The sequence below is a fragment of the Nilaparvata lugens genome, chromosome 5, assembly GCF_014356525.2.
Source record: "Nilaparvata lugens isolate BPH chromosome 5, ASM1435652v1, whole genome shotgun sequence".
Taxonomy (NCBI): Eukaryota; Metazoa; Arthropoda; class Insecta; order Hemiptera; family Delphacidae; genus Nilaparvata; species Nilaparvata lugens.
This window is the reverse complement of record NC_052508.1, coordinates 7829870-7849190: the sequence shown is the minus strand read 5'-3', so window position 1 is coordinate 7849190 and position 19321 is coordinate 7829870. Positions and strand designations below refer to the sequence as shown.

Below are 19321 nucleotides of genomic sequence, written 5' to 3'. Positions count from 1 at the left end.
GATACAAGGTTCTCGAATATATTGGGGTATCATCTTATTCTTATGGGAGAATAGGGTTGTGTTTATTCGCATCAAAACATGTCAACTTGTGGATTGTATACCGGAAAAACGGGAATAATTTAGATCTTCAAATTTTGCACATAGATTCTAAAAATATCAATCTCGTGCACCTTGAAGCCAGAATTACAATTTTCCTTCTAGATTTTTTAATGTTGAAATTTAATTCATGGGACATGAATACATACCATACAATATAGAACTATAATCTAGAGAGAGTACCTCTTCGAAACAGATGGTTGAAATTGGTAACTAAATTAATAGCCAGTCCAATTTTGTCAGGTTGGCATTAAGTTGAGGAAGGTTGCTGAACAAGATTTGAGTTATGTCACTTTATTATGTTGGTACCAAGTTGAAGAACCTATCTATCTATATAATAAGAGAGAGTAGGGTTGTGTTTGTTCGTGTGTTCGTGTGTTCGTGTGTTCGTTTGTTCGCATCAAAACATGTCAACTTGTGGATTACATACCGGAAAAACGGGAATGATTTAGATCTCCAAATTTTGCACATAGATTCTAAAAATATCAATCTCGTGCACCTGAAAGCCCAAATTTCAATTTTCCTTCTAGATTTTTTAGAATTAATGTTCAAATTCATCTATGCTACCGTACATATAGGCTACATTGTTGAGCCCAAAGTGTGTTTTCTTATAAGAAGGATATAATGCTGTTACAAGACTATCATTTTCGAACCGCTGTGTAGCTCAAAGGTAAAACGCTAGCTTAAGGAGCGATGGTTCCCTCGGTTCGAATCCCGATGCTTCCCAATTTTTTTGTTCTCAATTTTTTCCCTCAAAACGTACTATTATCAATTATTTTTTGAAGGAATTTGTTTTCATTACAATTGAACTTGGATTTTATCAAATAATTATTTTCAATGTAAAATTTTGCCACCAGTACAAATGAAATGTACATAGTCTTCATGCTGTAGGCCTATGATTGAATTTCATAAGAAAAACATGAATAGATTACAATAAAATAAGTAATAATTTATATTCTTCAGTTATAATGTACTATCAGACACGAATTCGCAGTGAAACGAGTATTTTAGGTATTTTGTCAAATACCTTTTGCACAAAAAAAGGTATTCGCAGTGAAACGAGTATTTTAGGTATTTTGTCAAATACCTTTTGCACAAAATACCTAAAATACTCGTTTCACTGCGAATTCGTGTCTGATAGTACATTATAACTGAAAAATATAAATTATTACTTATTTTATTGTGATCTATTCATGTTTTTCTTATGAAATTCAATCATAGGCCTACAGCATGAAGACTATGTCCATTTCATTTGTACTGGTGGCAAAATTTTACATTGAAAATAATTATTTGATAAAATCCAAGCTCAATTGGGAAAACAAAAGGCTGCCTGATTCAAATTGAGGAGGATCCTAATCGAACTAAAATCTATTGATGTATTGGAAAAATCAATATGATTCTGTGAGGTTTTTAAGTATTATGTATTCTTCAGTTTTCTATACTATAAAAAAGGAAAGAACTGGCTTATACACGTAAGGAATAGGGAATTATGTTTGACGCATCATCAAGTCTGAAATATACTCAACTGATTAATTTGAAATTTTGCATATAGATTCTTAATTAACCGAGGATGGTTATTTATGCCTATTTTCAGTTCTTCAATATTTCATTACGTCAAGTTTTCAATTTGTCATGCTTCCAATTGTTGTATAGAAGCAGCTGAACATTTCTTTTAAAAGTACACTAGATGATAGGTATGATTGGGGATCCTATTCGAATAAAAATAACTGTTTTTCTGTCGCATGAAAACCGCACCGATTTCTCAAATCGTTGAAAAGTTATTCTCATTCAAAGATACTGATAAATCATCCATCTATCCATCATCTTTACTATAATAATGGAAAGAGCTGGCTCATACACGTACGTGATGTAGGAAAATTATGTTTGACACATCATCATGTCTGAACTACTAGACTGATTGATTTGAAATTTTGCATAAAGATTCTTCATTAACCGAGGATGGTTATAGGCCTATTTTCAAATTTCGAATTTTTTATTACGTCAAGTTTTCATTTTGCAGTTTTAAAATAGACCCTTGCGAAGCACGGGTTACCTACTAGTACTATAATAAAGGAAAGAACTGGTTTATACCTGGATATAGGAAAATTATGCTTGACGCTTCATCACATCTAAACTACTGAACTGAAATCAACTTTAAATTCTGCATATAGTTTCTCAATTAACTGAGGATAGTTCTATGTCTACTTCAAACTCTTCAACATCCCACTCAGTCAAGTTTTCAGTTTGTCAAGTTTCAATGTTTCCGGGCATTTTTTGGCATGAGTAGATACCGGCATGGTATAGGGCGACGAAAAGAGAAAAGGAACCACCTGCTAGTTATTTATAAAGGAAGGAATTGACTGATACACGTATGATATACTGGGTGTCTGATGAGTCACTCCCTATTTTTATATAGCTATAATTTCTCTATTCATGAACCGATTTTGTTAGAACTACATCTGTTAGATAGAGCTCTCCTTGAGGTTGTGTTTAACACTAATTCTCATTTTTTTCAGTTTAGAAATGCCCCCTCTCTTGACTGTGGAAGAACGAGCCAAAATAGCAGCTCGTTATGAGGTGTAGGGATCTGTGGCGCGAGTGCAAAGGTGGTGGAGGGCTGAACGAGGGATCCATGCAACACTGGATGCAAAAACTGTTAAAAATTGTCATTCTAAATTACTAACAAAAGGGAGTGTCGTAAATCCAAGACGATCAGGAAGACCATCAACGTCAAGCCACAGATAAAATAAGTAATATACTTCCTTTATGGTCAAGGATAGCAGAGAATGTTAACAGAATTCGTGAAATGTTCATGAGGAGCCCTGAGAAATAAGGATCTCGTGGCTTCCATGGTTTAAAACTGAGATCTTTCTTAAGAATCGTTGCAACAGAGTAACGTGAAAGACCAGTAGAACACTATATTTTAGTCTTGAGAAGTCTTATTTATAAAGAAAGAAATTGTCTTGTATACATGTGCGGGATGGGAATACAAAACACGATTGACGCATCATCAAGTCTGAACTACTGGACTGATTACCTTGGAATTTCGCATATAGATTCATAATTTACCGAGGATGGTTTTAGGCCTATTTTAAATTCTTTAAGATTCCAGTAAGTCAAGTTTTCAGTTTGTCAAGTTTTTAATTGGGCCTTTGCGGAGCACGGGTTACCTGTTAGTTTTACATAAATATTCTGAGGATGGTATGAAAAAATCTCTACCGAGGATTGATATATAGTGTGGTACACGTTATAATAGCAGTGGAGAAACATAGGAAAAAAACGTTGCTGATCCTCCGACTTGTCAATGCCTTCTATAGACGGTAGCTGATACAGGTTTATTGATGTAATATTAACTGATTATTCTCGTTTGAAATTATATTTTATTAAACAAGAAATTATATTTTTCAATAATTTAATAATTAAGATGTAATATTTTGTTAATTAATTATTAATTCTACATTGTTGATAGACGATCTGGCAACAGAGCAAAGCGCTATCCGCTTTGTTGAATGATAGACCTTAATTAATTTGATCTATAATTTGTAATCTATAGACCTATAGATCTATAGACCTACAATTTGTTGAATGATATTAGCAATACCATTGCTAATCAAACACTGCCATTATAATGTGGACCTCACTATAGGCTTTCTACGAAAATAAAGAAATTGCACCTGATCCTGTTGTTCTCTTATTTTAATTTTTATTCTAGTATATATTTTGTAAAAATCATCTAAAACTTTGCTGTATTGTAAGCTATGAGTGTATGAGAAGCTAGTATAATATTATATTGTAATCTACACTCAAATAATGAACTCAATCAATCAATCAATCATTTTTGTAATATTGTACAAGGAATGAATAAATTTGAATTTGAATTTGAATCAATATCTTCTAGGCTTAATATAGGCAGTAATTCAATTAAATTCGATTCAATTCCGATCGTTGTATAATTTGTCTCTGTGTTAATGAATTATCCATAAATCTATTTGAAATTGAGTATATTGGAATATGTAACTGACAACCATATATTATATCTCTCACATCTCCAAGGGCCGAGCTATATAAATTGATTCAAATCGGCCTTCGGCTCCATCTATTTTTAGTTGATAAATATTTGTTTCAGAAGCCATTGTCACCGAGATGTGAGAGATATGTTTGTATCGGTTACATATTCCAATAAACTCAGTTCCAAATTATTTCTTCAGAAGCCAGTGTCACTTAGGGACGGTTTCCGAGCTCGGGATTTAGGTAAGTTCTAGACTTGACACAGCTGGTGACAGAATATTGGTTTCCAAAACGGGACGTGGTCGCAGTAAATAGTTGCAGCAAAATAGATCTCTCATGTCAATAATTAGAAATGTTTTCCTTAACGAAATGAAACATTCTTAATAATTCAAAATAGCTGAACCTTTACACTATTACTTTCCTTGCCCTATTACCATAGGTAAGGAAAGTATTGCTTTCCGAAAAAAATAAGGTACCCCGATTTCTAAATTTCTATACGTTTTAAGGTCCCCTGAGTCTAAAAAAGTGGTTTTTGGGTATTGATCTGTATGTGTGTATGTGTGTATGAGTGTATGAGTGTATGTGCGTCTGTGTACACGATATCTCATCTCCCAATTAACGGAATGACTTGAAATTTGGAACTTAAGGTCCTTACACTATAAGGATCCGACACGAACATTTTTGATCAAATGCAATTCAAGATGGCGGCTAGAATGGCGAAAATGTTGTCAAAAACAGGGTTTTTCGCGATTTTCTTGAAAACGGCTCCAACGATTTTGATCAAATTCATACCTAGAAAAGTCACTGTTGGCAACTGTTGATTCTATTAAATCATTCACTATGAAGAGATAGCAGACTTCGTGTGTCTGCAGCGATATTGTCCTGTCACCAGCTGGCTCAGATCTTAGAAAAGTAGACTTGAGATGCGCGGGAACACTAGCGTCAGTTGATCAATTTTCATAACGGCAAGGAAAGTTGTGTGAGTGCACCACACCAGATTTTTTCTCTTTATTCTATTTAGTGTTCAATTTTCTAGTTTTTCCGACTACGCCCCGTTTCGGAAAGCCAATTTTCTGACTCCAGCCATGTCTAGAACTTAGCTAAATCCCGAGCTCCGAAACCGGCCCCAAGTGACACTGGCTTCCGAAGCAATAATTTGAAACTGATTATATTGAAATATGTAACTGATACAAACATATCTCTCACATCTCAAAGTGACACTGGCTTCTGAAACAAATATTTATCAACTAAAAATAGATGGAGCCGAAGGCCAATTTAAATAAATTTATTGTGATGTATCTTGGTAAAAACGAGTTCTCCAAATTCTGAGAGCATTATCTAACAATGTCTACCGTGAATTTGAGCCTATCTACTACTGAATTGTTCTGCATTGAACTCTGCCAAGAACTGGTTTTAATTCCAAGTTTTTGTGCTGTATAAAAAGGCATCTCTTCAGACTGTTTGATTTGACCAACATTATTTTATTTGTGCTGGGTGTCAACCAGAATAAAGAAGAGTTTCTTCTTGTACTTTCCTCTCCTTCTCCTTCTTCTTTTTCTTCTTCTTCTTCTTCTTCATCATCATCATCACATTATGCAACTGAATTGAAAACAAGATCCATCTCAATAGCACTAGACGATTATAAAAATGGCAACTACCTGCTGATATTCAATTGGGATATTTTTCTACTTCTTCTTTCTCTTCTTCTTCTTCTTCTTCTTCTTCTTCTTCATCTTCCAATACTCTTTATGATTTGAGAAGTAAACTGAGAAGCTAATTAGTTGTACAGTGTAGAGTAGAAAAGGAAGGTCACAGATATAATGTAGGAGTGCCTTATAACACTAGAAATATGTTTTAGTAAAAAATAGGTGGATTATTTTTGGAAGCCAAGCAATATATGGAATAACCTACAATCAAATAATGTAATCCACATGTAATATGGTACATCTAAAAGCTTTTAAAAAAATCGATTTCCTTTGTCCACTATCTACAACAAATTTCGATTTTCTAGCATCAGGCTTTCATTGTCATATTCTTCCTTCTTATAAAACTACGTTAAGCCAGCTTCCAATATTCCTATTTCCAAACATATATGGTCTTGAGAACCGTAGACATTTTAGATGAGTACGAACTGTAGTTAAAGTAGGAACTGTACAACCATGGAGAAGGAAACTGAGAAGAAGAAGAAGAAGAAGAAGAAGAAGAAGAAAAAGAAGAAGAAAAAGAAGAAGAAGAAGAAGAAGAAGAGAAGAAGAAGAAGAAGAAGAAGAAGAAGAAGAAGAAGAAGAAGAAGAAGAAGAAGAAGGAGAAGAAACTATCTTCTCCATCAACATAGCTTTTGAAATCAGCATTTCTATATTGAAAGTTGATGTAACATTGTCTTATCACTGATATCTTCAAGAGAATGAGTTGATTATCAACAATATTTATTGTGAGGAAATAAACTAATTCTGAAGATAACCCCAAACAAAACAGTCAATTAATCCATGATCGGGATTCTTTTGTCTATTCGTCTATGTTTACTGTATGATCTATGATTTGGTAATTGGTGTAGTCCGAGACTAAGAATAGAAACTCTAGTTTGGTGTAATGCGAATTCTGTAATAATTGTAGAGCAATCACAGTCTTACTATTTCGAACAATAATTATTATTGTTTAAACTGTCAGTAACCAATTCAATATAATTATACACCACACCTTTTTACGCCCTCAACGTTTGTTCGGAATTTTTCATAATTATTTAATAATTAAAAAAACCCAAAGATTTATCACGTTCTTATTGACAGAGCGTTATTATTGAGGTCTAAGATTCAAGTCGACGGTTTGGCATTTCTCTCAATGTTTAAATGTTTAAATTTTTCAAATGTTACATGTTTATATGTTGCGCATTTACGGCGAAACGCGGTAATAGATTTCCATGAAATTTGACAGGTATGTTCCTTTTTAATTGCGCATCGACGTATATACAAGGTTTTTTGGAAATTTTGCATTTCAAGGATAATATAAAAGGAAAAAGGAGCCTCCTTCATACGCCAATATTAGAGTAAAAATCTGGTGTGGCGCACTCACACAACTTTCCTTGCCGTTATGAAAATTGATCAACTGACGCTAGTGTTCCCGCGCATATCAAATCTACTATTCTAAGATCTGAGACAGCTGGTGACAGGACAATAGCGCTGCAGACACACGAAGTCTGCTATCTCTTCATAGTGAATGATTCAATAGAATTAACAGTTGCCAACAGTTTCCAATTGAATAATCTTATTTTCTCGCATTTCGAGCTTATTTTCAATTTTAGGTGAAAATGTTACTGCAGGCACGGCCCTAGGGACTTTGCCGCCCTGGGCGAGATCGGCAACTGCCGCCCCCCCGCAAGTATCCCGTCTTTAATTGTTAATCCCGGGTTCCCCCCCCACCTTGAGCGATCGCCTAACGCCGGTTACACATTGGGCGGTTTCTGCCGGGGCGGTAATTTCGCCGTCGCCGCCGTTCGAGCAGTAGTCTATGAACTTGAATGGAAGCTTACACACTGGGCGGCAGAAACGCCGCGCGGCTATATTGCCGTTGGCGGTAGCTGTGCAGCCGTCCACTGCCACTGCGGCTGGCGGTGTTTTGCTGCTCTTGTCTACGCGGTGGCGTACATGACCAAATGGGCGTTAACACATTTGGCGGTTGTCTATCGTCGCCGCTGATCAGTCGTCTTTCCCAGTTGCTCCAAGTCAGAGGTCTTTGAAAATCAGCCTTTTAATTTGTGTCTTGTTGTAAAGTTTGTAAGTTGTTTATAACATTTATTTATTGTTTTAAGTGTTTGTGGTTGACGAGTGTGAGAAAATGAGTAAGTTAATAGACAATGAGTTGTTAATATCATTTGTAGAACAGAGGCCAGTTTTGTGGGACAAAACCCTCGACATATTTAAGGATCGAGATGCAACAAGGAATGCGTGGAAGGAAGTGTGTATGGAGATTAGGAGGATTTTGAAACTCTGGATGACAAGAAAAAAACTGTAATATGTTGTATATCGCTGTCAATTTAATAAAAACGTTCATTTCAATGAATCCAAGCAAGGCGATTTCTCTGCTGTCTTCTTTTCCTTCGACGGCACAACAAACGTGATAAAAGTTGTTGCCTTTCCATTTTAAGTTTAACTCTTAATAATATATACTTTTGGAAAATGTGCAAAATACAATTAACTGAACACTCATGAAACAGTGAAGTCACAACAAATTTGCGATGAAGAACTACAACAATTATTTTGGCTACTGATCATACGATCATACTGATCATATTTTGCCGCTCGATGTTTGGCGGTATTTTTTCCGCTGAATGTGTAAGCTTGACTTTTTTTCGAGGCTGCGACGGCAGTTTCGCCGCCGCGGCAGAAACCGCCCAGTGTGTAACCAGCGTTACTATTGTGTCTCCGCTGTGATGTGACACCACAGAGTCTCAGTAAACTCTAAAAAATTATGTTTAACACTAGAAATATGTTTTAGTAAAAAATAGGTGGATTATTTTTGGAAGCCAAGCAATATATGGAATAACCTACAATCAAATAATGTAATCCATATGTAATATGGTACATCTAAAAGCTTTTAAAAAATCGATTTCCTTTGTCCACTATCTACAACAAATTTCGATTTTCTAGCATCAGGCTTTCATTGTCATATTCTTCCTTCTTATAAAACTACGTTAAGCCAGCTTCCAATATTCCTATTTCCAAACATATATGGTCTTGAGAACCGTAGACATTTTAGATGAGTACGAACTGTAGTTAAAGTAGGAACTGTACAACCATGGAGAAGGAAACTGAGAAGAAGAAGAAGAAGAAAAAGAAGAAGAAGAAAAAGAAGAAGAAGAAAAAGAAGAAGAAGAAAAAGAAGAAGAAGAAGAAGAAGAAGAGAAGAAGAAGAAGAAGAAGAAGAAGAAGAAGAAGAAGAAGAAGAAGAAGAAGAAGGAGAAGAAACTATCTTCTCCATCAACATAGCTTTTGAAATCAGCATTTCTATATTGAAAGTTGATGTAACATTGTCTTATCACTGATATCTTCAAGAGAATGAGTTGATTATCAACAATTTATTGTGAGGAAATAAACTAATTCTGAAGATAACCCCAAACAAAACAGTCAATTAATCCATGATCGGGATTCTTTTGTCTATTCGTCTATGTTTACTGTATGATCTATGATTTGGTAATTGGTGTAGTCCGAGACTAAGAATAGAAACTCTAGTTTGGTGTAATGCGAATTCTGTAATAATTGTAGAGCAATCACAGTCTTACTATTTCGAACAATAATTATTATTGTTTAAACTGTCAGTAACCAATTCAATATAATTATACACCACACCTTTTTACGCCCTCAACGTTTGTTCGGAATTTTTCATAATTATTTAATAATTAAAAAAACCCAAAGATTTATCACGTTCTTATTGACAGAGCGTTATTATTGAGGTCTAAGATCCAAGTCGACGGTTTGGCATTTCTCTCAATGTTTAAATGTTTAAATTTTTCAAATGTTACATGTTTATATGTTGCGCATTTACGGCGAAACGCGGTAATAGATTTCCATGAAATTTGACAGGTATGTTCCTTTTTTAATTGCGCATCGACGTATATACAAGGTTTTTTGGAAATTTTGCATTTCAAGGATAATATAAAAGGAAAAAGGAGCCTCCTTCATACGCCAATATTAGAGTAAAAATCTGGTGTGGCGCACTCACACAACTTTCCTTGCCGTTATGAAAATTGATCAACTGACGCTAGTGTTCCCGCGCATATCAAATCTACTATTCTAAGATCTGAGACAGCTGGTGACAGGACAATAGCGCTGCAGACACACGAAGTCTGCTATCTCTTCATAGTGAATGATTTAATAGAATTAACAGTTGCCAACAGTTTCCAATTGAATAATCTTATTTTCTCGCATTTCGAGCTTATTTTCAATTTTAGGTGAAAATGTTACTGAACATAAATTGTAGAGATTTTCATGCTGAATCTTTTCCACTTAGAGTTTTTTATTTAAATTGTATCTAAAGCCTGATAATTGGGATTGGGAATCTAAAATCAAACTTTGCATAGATGGGGCGGAGATCCTGAAATTTTTACAGATTTGGGACTTGTGGCAGTTGATATAGCTTATCAATGACTATTTTAGGAATGAATTTGATCAAAATCGTTGGAGCCATTTTCGAGAAAATCGTGAAAACCCCTGTTTTTGACAACATTTTTGCCATTCTAGCCGCCATCTTGAATTGCATTTAATCGAAATGGGAGATGAGATATCGTGTACACAGACGCACATACACTCATACACACACACACACACACACACACACACACCACACACACACACACAGACCAATATTCAAAAACCACTTTTTTGGACTCAGGGGACCTTGAAACGTATAGAGATTTAGAAATTGGGGTACCTTAATTTTTTCAGAAAGCAATACTTTCCTTACCTATGGTAATAGGGCAAGGAAAGTAAAAATCAGACTATAGAATTATTCATCATAAATCAGCTGACAAGATGTGTGGATGTGTAGAGAAGCCAGTCTATTGCTGTATTTCCATAAGGTTTATAGTTTTAATCAGGTACTTGTGGATGAGAATACTGCATGGGGTCTACTGTTCACAGAACTACTAGTAGTATACTACCAGGTGATCATTGCTCCGTAAGACTCTAATCTAAAACTTTACAAACTGAAAACTTGACCTACTAGGATCTTGAAGAATTCAAAATAGGTCTATAACCATCCTATGCAAATAAAGGATCAATATGTAACATTTCAAGTCAATCAGTCCAGTAGTTCAGACATTATGATGCGTCATTCGTGAATTTCCTATCCCGTTCGTGTTTTAGCCAATTCTTTCCCTTATTATATTATAGAGTATATGGCGATAGTTATCATAGATAACTCTAGTGCATCGTACGCGGCTTGGTCATGTTCAAATATCTTGACCGAGCTTGGTAAAACTGGGTATGAGAGAAATCGACCAATCAGGAAGAAGATCCAAATTCATGACCTACAAAGGTTCACAGTCATAGGCCTACTTTCAAGCTCCGCCCACTCTCTCACCTTATTGGTCAGCGATGTATTTCTGAATTCTGCCGGTAGAGAGCAGTAGGTACAGGGTCACATAATACTCCTCCCTCTACATCTTTCATTTATTTCTAAATTTATTCTCAAACACAACCTTCTATTGTGAGGTCCACGTTACAATGGCAGTGAATAAATATAGAAGAAAATACTTCTACATCGTTGAAGAGAGATTTGGCAACATTGAAGAGCTAGAAAGGGATAGCGCTATCTGCTTTGTGGGATGATATACAAGGATAGCAACACCAATGTTAATCAAATACTGCCATTGTAACTTGGATCTCACTATAGAATTATTTCAAGCTTAGATGATGATGACGGGATGAATGATAATACAAACGTTTCCATTCATAATAATTTCATGAATGGGAAGAAGGTGACAATGGTGATTATATTGAGGTCCACGTTATAATGGCAGTGGAGAAAGATAGGAAAACAGCGTTACAGATACTATGCCTTGTCACTGCCTTCTATAGAGGATAGCTAATACCGGTATATCTGATGTACGTAATATTAACTGTACATTCTTGTTAGAAATAATCAATTATATTTTATTCGTCAAGAAAATATATCTTTAAACAAATTTTCATAATTGAGATTATTTTGTTAATTAATATTATATTTCTACATTGTTGGAAAACAATGGATCTGGTAACATTGCGTAGGTAAAGAAGGATAGCTCTATCTGCTTTGTCAAATGATAGACAAGGATAGCATCACCAATGCCAATCAAATATGGCCAATACTAAAATATACTAACTAACTACTAGTTAACAGTGAGAGTGGTGGTTAGGACTTATATAATTATTATTATTCATCGTCTTGAAATCTAAAATATGGAACTTTTTGTGTAGTTGAGAAGTTGATATTGTGTTAATTATTCATATTGAATGGAAAAGACTGAGTAATTGACAAAAAACAATTTATTGATACTTAGAAAGACCGGTTTTGGTTATAACTGTTTATCAGAGATTGACAATGGTTTAATAACCGAAACCAGTCTTTCTAAGTATCAATAAATCTGTGGTTTTTTGACAATTTCTCAGTCTTTTTCATTCAATAAAATACGGAAACTGATAAAAAAATAAGAACACTTGAATTATTGATTATGAAAACCAAATCAATAATTACATCATTAGAAGAATGACTAATATATAATAGTATTGCTTTATCAGCAAAGCAAGCTATTAGTAAAATAGTTTTGTATTGATTAATTTCTAGCTATAGTGAAGTACACGTTTTAATGGCAGTGGAGAAAGATGGGAAAACAACGTTGCCGAACCTCTGTCTTGTCAATGCCTTCTATAGACAATAGTTGATACAGGTTTATTGATGTAATATTAACGGTTCATTCTCGTTTAAAATGATCGGATAATTGATTATTTTAAACGAGAATGAAACGTTGATATTACATCATATTATATTAAGCGAGCAATTCCTGTATTCATACATCTGGTTATTTTTATATCTGGTTATTTTTATAACTGGCTATTTTTATATCTGGTTATTTATGTTGAACGGATCTCGAAAACGGCTCTAACGATTTTCATGAAATTTGAAACATAGTAGGTTTATGATATAAAGATTCGATTGCACTAGGTCTCATCCTTGAGAAAACTCGCTGAACTACATTAAAAGGATAATTCATCCTTGGCTGAAACAGCTGTGGATAGTAAAAAAGTGAGTATGTGAAAAATCAAAATATCGCATCCCCGAAATTTATAAGATGACGTATAGCCAGCTGTGAAATATAAACACGATCATTTTAGAGAATTGTGTTCTGTTTATCAATAAATAAAAATATCGAGCGAAGCTCGGTGCCCCGATATTATTTTATTAGGCAAGGAATTCTATTTTTCAATAATTTCATAATGAATTTTCATAATTAAGATGAAATATTTTGTTATTTAATTATCAATTCTACATTGTTGAAAGATGATCTGCCAACAGAGCAAAGCGAGAAAGAGATAGCGCTATCCGCTTTGTTGAACGATAGACAAGGATAGCAATACCATTGCCAATCAAACATTGCCTTTATAACGTGGACCTCACTATAGGAGCAGAGAAAACTCATACATACGAAAAAGCAGAGAAAATTCTAACTAAAAGCAGAAAAATCTCCATGATTGTTTAATTCTATGATAATAGTCTCTAGGGGATAACAGAAGTATTACCTGAGTATCAATTAACACGCTGGCATCAAAATAGCAGGCAAAAGCAATTGGTGCTAATTACAGAGATTAACATTTTGTCACTGTTCAATGAAGCTGAAACTGGTTGAAGAATTCATTATTTTTAGTTGTCTTTTACAATAGAAAAACCGGCAAGTGACCATGAAAAAGATATTTAGAATACATTATATTCATTCACTCATCTACTTCTTTTAACTAGCTCTATTTCATGCTACGATTAGTGGCAGATAACTCTTTTATTCTCAACTATACGCTAATATTTTCTTACTCTATTGAACCGAACTACTACACTACACTATACAATTGCTATTTCACGTGAAGATATTTAAGCACTGGTATTTCTTTGCAATAAAGTTGAAATTGATTAATTCTTTGGTATTTGGGTACGGAAAACATGATCAGTAACATTTGATGAGAAGTAATTGATATTTTCAAAGCCACTAATCTATAAAAATGATTCTTCGAGATACCAGTTTCTCTTGTTACACCATTATCAATCACTATAGTGAGGTCCACGTTACAATTGCAGTGGAGAAAGATAGGAGAACAACGTTTCCGATCCTCTGTCTTGTCAATGCCTTCTGTGGAGGGTAACTGATACCGGTTTATGATGGAACATTAACTGTTCGTTCTCGTTTTAAATAATCAATTATATTTTATCAAGAAGAAATTATACTTTTCAATGATTTCATAATGAAGGCGAAAAATAGCGTTCGCACCACGGGCAAAAATGTTTTTCCGGCTCTCGATCTTTTCTAGTCCGAGGCCTACGGCCTCGGACTTGAAAACCGATTTCGAGCCGGAAAAGTCTCATTTTCGGCCCTAAGTGCGAAATATACTATTTTATTATCACTATTTTAATATTATCGGCCTACGGCCTCGGACTTGAAAACCGATTTCGAGCCGGAAAAGTCTCATTTTCGGCCCTAAGTGCGAAATATACTATTTCCGTACGTGTATAAGCCAATAATTCTTTCCTTTATCATGATTATATTATAAACTGGTACGAATCCTGTGCTCTGAAAGACTCTAATTAAAAATTTGACAAACTGAAAACTTGACGTAATGAAGTCTTGAAGAATTTAAAAAAAGGCCTTGAGCAACAATCCTCGGTATAGTAAATTAAGAATCTATAAGCAAAAATTTCAAGTTAATCAGTCCAGTAGTTCAGACGTGATGATACGTAATTCGTGAATTTTCTATCCCGTACGTGTATAAGCCAATTCTTCCCTTTATCATATTATTATAGATAATAATAAAAAATTAAAGAGGAAGATGAAGCCAATGAAGATGAAGAAAACTAACTAAAGTCATCATTTAAATCAAGTGCATCTATAATTTACCGTGAATATGACACTAATTACCTACCCGTTGTAATTAGATATTTCCCACTAATTAATTTGAATTGTTCGTTAATTAAGTAAGAGTCTACACCCGCATTCATGTTATCAACAATAAACTTTAATGACATTTATATGACATTAATATTTGCAACACGTGAAAAAGCTTCAGGTGACTCTAGCTTCCTGTGAATGTGTGTGTGTACTGTAATGCATTCTAATCACGACTATCATGATATAATGAGATCCACGTTATAATGACAGTATTTGATTAACATTGGTGTTGCTATCTTTGTCTATCATCTTTGTATCATCCTTGTATCATCCTTGTATCATCCTTGTATCATCCTTGTATCATCTTTGTATCATCTTCGTATCATCTTCGTATCATCTTTGTATCATCTTCGTATCATCTTTGTATCATCTTCCTATAATGAGGTCCACGTTATAATGGTAGTATTTGATCAACATTGATGTTGCTTTCCTTTTCTATCATCCTTGTACCATCTTCGTATCATATTTATATCATCTTTGTTTCATCTTCCCATAGTGAGGTCCACGCTTTAATGGCAGCATTTGATTAACATTGGTGTTGCTATCCTTGTCTATCCTATACTATTAAACGAGCAACTTCTGTTTATATGTTTAGATGTTCAGATGTTTGAATGTTTTGATGTTTAGATGATTATATGTTTTTATATCACTGGATCTCGAAAACGGCTCTAACGATTCTCACGAAATTCAGAACATTAGTAGGTTTATAATATAAAGATTCGATTGCACTAGGTCTAATCCCTTGGAAAACTCGCTGAAGGACATCAAAAGGATAATTATTATTCATCCTTGGAAAAGCAGCTACTAATAATTATTTCGTCGTCTGTTGGTGATGGAAGTGAATGAGCGAGTTCATGTGTGTGGGACTGTGTCAAAATTATGACTCAGCTGTTAAACTTTTGTAATCATTCAATCAGGTACTTAGTACAGGGTGCAAAAAAGCCGGGTTATTTTCAATCCTGATTAATTCCAGTAGATCCATCTTTTTGAAATGGTCTCTGATTTGGTTCACGTGAAGTTAATCATGATTAAAATTTACCCGGCTTTTGTGTAACTGGGCCTTTGTGAGGGAAATTTTTGCATTCCTCTGGGAATCAATATTAATTTACTGTGATTGGATAGAACATTTCTGTATGAATGTTATTATAATTTCTTCTTTCGTAATAAATGTTTCATGCTTTTGTACTCCAGAGCGAAGCTCGGTCCCCGATATTCATTCTAAAAGAACTAAACATTGATTATCTATGGATACCAAGTGATGTCGGCCTTCTTAGTACTAGGCCCACTGAGTAAAACTAGTAGGATAAGATAAGGATTTTTAAACTTGTCCTAGTCTGTTTGTTTATGAAAATGGACCCTCATCAACAATAACTATTAGAACTACTAGAATCGTAATTTAAAAAGTGTCTACAAGTTGCCGCAGTATTGAATAAGTGATCAGTTTCATATGTTGGTACTAAGATTATCTTTGGTGTAACAACAATATTTATAATGTGATAATGAGTATTTTATTGTCAAAAATATTTGACTACATTTATGATGCCTTCAGGAAGAATTCCTTTTGAAGACCAAAATTATGCATTAACTGGGAAAAGAGATGCGGGAAGGTCGAGGAAAAGATGGGTACCGGAACAGGTTAAGGCTGTGGAAAGGCTAAAAATAAACTTTCTACTCGTGATATTTTTCAAAGTTTTTCGATTTGTATATCATCAAGCTATCAAAATGAAAAATTTTTCTCAGAAAAACATTTTTTTCCAATCATTACTTTTTGAGATATGAGCGCCTGAAGTTTGAATTTTTGGGACAGAACATTTCAAATTCGGTGAGATATAAATCCATGAGATTTAGATGATGGATTCATGGTATTGTTGGTATGTCTTCATGGTATTGTTGATCTAGTAAAACAAAAATTCTCTGAAAATATTAATTTTTGAAAAAGTTATTCAATTTATTTTTGGTTACCATTTTTAGTGAATTCAATAACTATCTTAAAATTGATATTTTCAGAAAATTTTTGTTTTAATACATCAACAATACCATGAAGAATCCATCCTCTAGATCTCATGGATTTATATCTCACCGAATTTGAAATGTTCTGTCCCAAAAATTCAAATCAAACTTCAGGCGCTCATATCTCAAAAAGTAATTATTGGAAAAAAATGTTTTCCTGAGAAAACTTTTTCATTTTTATAGCTTGATGATACCATGATGAATCTATCCTATAAATCTCATGAAGTTATCTCTTACCGAATTTGAAATGTTCTGTCCCAAAAATTTAAACTTTAGACGCTCATATCTCAAAAAGTAATGATCGGAAAATAATGTTTTCCCGAGAAAACTTTTTCATTTTGATAGCATAATGAAATACAAATCGAAAAACTTCGAGAAATATCACGAGTAGAACGTATATTTTTAGCCTTTGCACAGCCTTACCTAATCCTTGAATTGAAGATGATATTCACAGGTTTAATATAGTCGGCAAAATTGCTTATTATAATCTATTTTGTGTATTCTCTTCTTTTTACATATACGTCTATGCTGTAGTCGTATTGGTCTAGTGAAGAAGGAAATATTATGTTTTCATTATGATACTTATGACTTATAAAAAAAGTTTCTATGGGCTTATATGTCTTGAGATAATTATGACGACGATATGACTTAGGGTATAGTTTAATATCGGGGACCGAGCTTCGCTCTGGAGTACAAAAGCATAAAACATTTATTACGAGAGAAGAAATTATAATAACATTCATACAGAAATGTTCTATCTAGTCACAGTATATTAATATTGATTCCCAGAGGAATGCAAAAATTTCCCTCACAAAGGCCCAGTTACACAAAACCCGGTTGAATTTTAATCCTGATTAACTTCACGTGAACCAAATCAGAGAAGTCCATTTCAAAAAGATGGATCTACTGGAATTATTCAGGATTGGAAATAACCCTCCTTTTTTGCAACCGGCACTAAGTACCCGATTGAATGATTACAAAAGTTCAACAGCTGAGTCATAATTTTGACACAGTCCCACACACATGAACTCGCTCACTCACTTCCATCATCAACAGACGACGAAATAATTATTATCAGCTGTTTTCCAAGGATGGATAATAATTATCCTTTTTATGTCCTTCAGCGAGTTTTCCTATGGATGAGACCTAGTGCAATCGAATTTTTATATTATAAACCTACTATGTTTTGAATTTCATGAGAATCGTTAGAGCCGTTTTCGAGATCCGGTTAAATACAAACGTATAAACATCTAAACAGAAATTGCTCGTTTAATAGTATAGAATAGGATAGAGTATATAAAGAGTTGAGCACTTATCAGCACCTTCAAAAATACAATGAAATGATTCTCCCCAACAATATAACCATATACTAAAAAATTAATCTGTGATATAACTTACAGATTTCGTTGATAAAACGGGAGAATCACAGATATTCTTATCTCAGGGCACACATTTAGGTAGTTTGTTTTTCTCCAAAATAATGCAGTAATCCAAACACTTAATTCACCCGCACCAACACACACTACCACTCGCGCTAACCTCAAAATTTGTTATCACTCGTGTTAACTTTCCGTCATTTTGGGGCAAATTCCCACGAAAACCTCGTCAAAACATATCTTAAACCAATACAAACATCTGAATAAATGATTGAGAACCTAAAACTATTAAAAAACGTTGACTGCTAATCAAAATCCCGCCACTGAAACTATTATTTGGTCAGAAAACATTGACCGCGTCTCCACTCAGTTCAAAAGTTGGAACTCGACTGGGAATTTGACGATAACAATTGGCCAGCATCATCACCATAATCATCATCTATTATCTACTGATCTACTGTCACGTTCCTGTTCACAAGTGAGTTTATTTGCTCTCTCACTCGCTCCAGTCAGCTGTTCCAACCGGTCGCTATCAGTAAATCTGGTTTACACAGAGAGCCGCTCAGTGCTACGTTGTAAATTGATACGCGTTGCAGAACAACTGCGAACAGGTGGTTGATTATAAAATGAGATAATAGCCTTGACAATAATTATTTCTGAAACGTGCTCCCGAATACTGATTGCCTTCATCGAAATTTGCGCTCTCTCTTCTTCTATCACTCTCTCCCAAGCTCTCACTCTCACTCACTATGTCTCTCTCTTTCTTTCTCACTCAATGTATCAATTAAAAGGTAATGTGGTATCAATAAGAAGAAGAAGAAGAAGAAAAAAATTACTCAATCGAATTTCAGTTTTTAATCGGCTATTGAGATGAATCTTGTTTTCATTTCAGTTGCATAATGTGATGATGGTGGAGTGGTAGGAGGTGGAGAGGAAGGAGAAGGAGAAGGAGAAGGAGTAGGAGAAGGAGAAGGAGAAGGAGAAGAAGAAGAAGAAGAAGAAGAAGAAGAAAAGAAGAAGAAGAAGAAGAAGAAGAAGAAGAAGAAGAAGAAGAAGAGACCCTCTGGAACTGGAATAAATGAAGGGTTCTGTGAATTTTTGTCAAGCAATACCAGAGAAAGCATATACGATTGTTTAATTCAGAGTTCCA

At 34.4% G+C, this 19321-nt stretch overlaps 1 protein-coding gene across 1 annotated transcript in view; it reads right to left on the bottom strand.

The window, feature by feature from the left end:
- Positions 1 to 18588, bottom strand: part of LOC120351561 (neurexin-1b-like) — a 54016-nt gene extending 35428 nt beyond the window's left edge. Inside the window, 1 exon segment of the mRNA XM_039429364.1 lies at positions 18194 to 18588. The gene's annotated coding sequence lies outside the window, so the exon portion shown is untranslated.
- Positions 18589 to 19321: the final 733 nt, after the last annotated feature.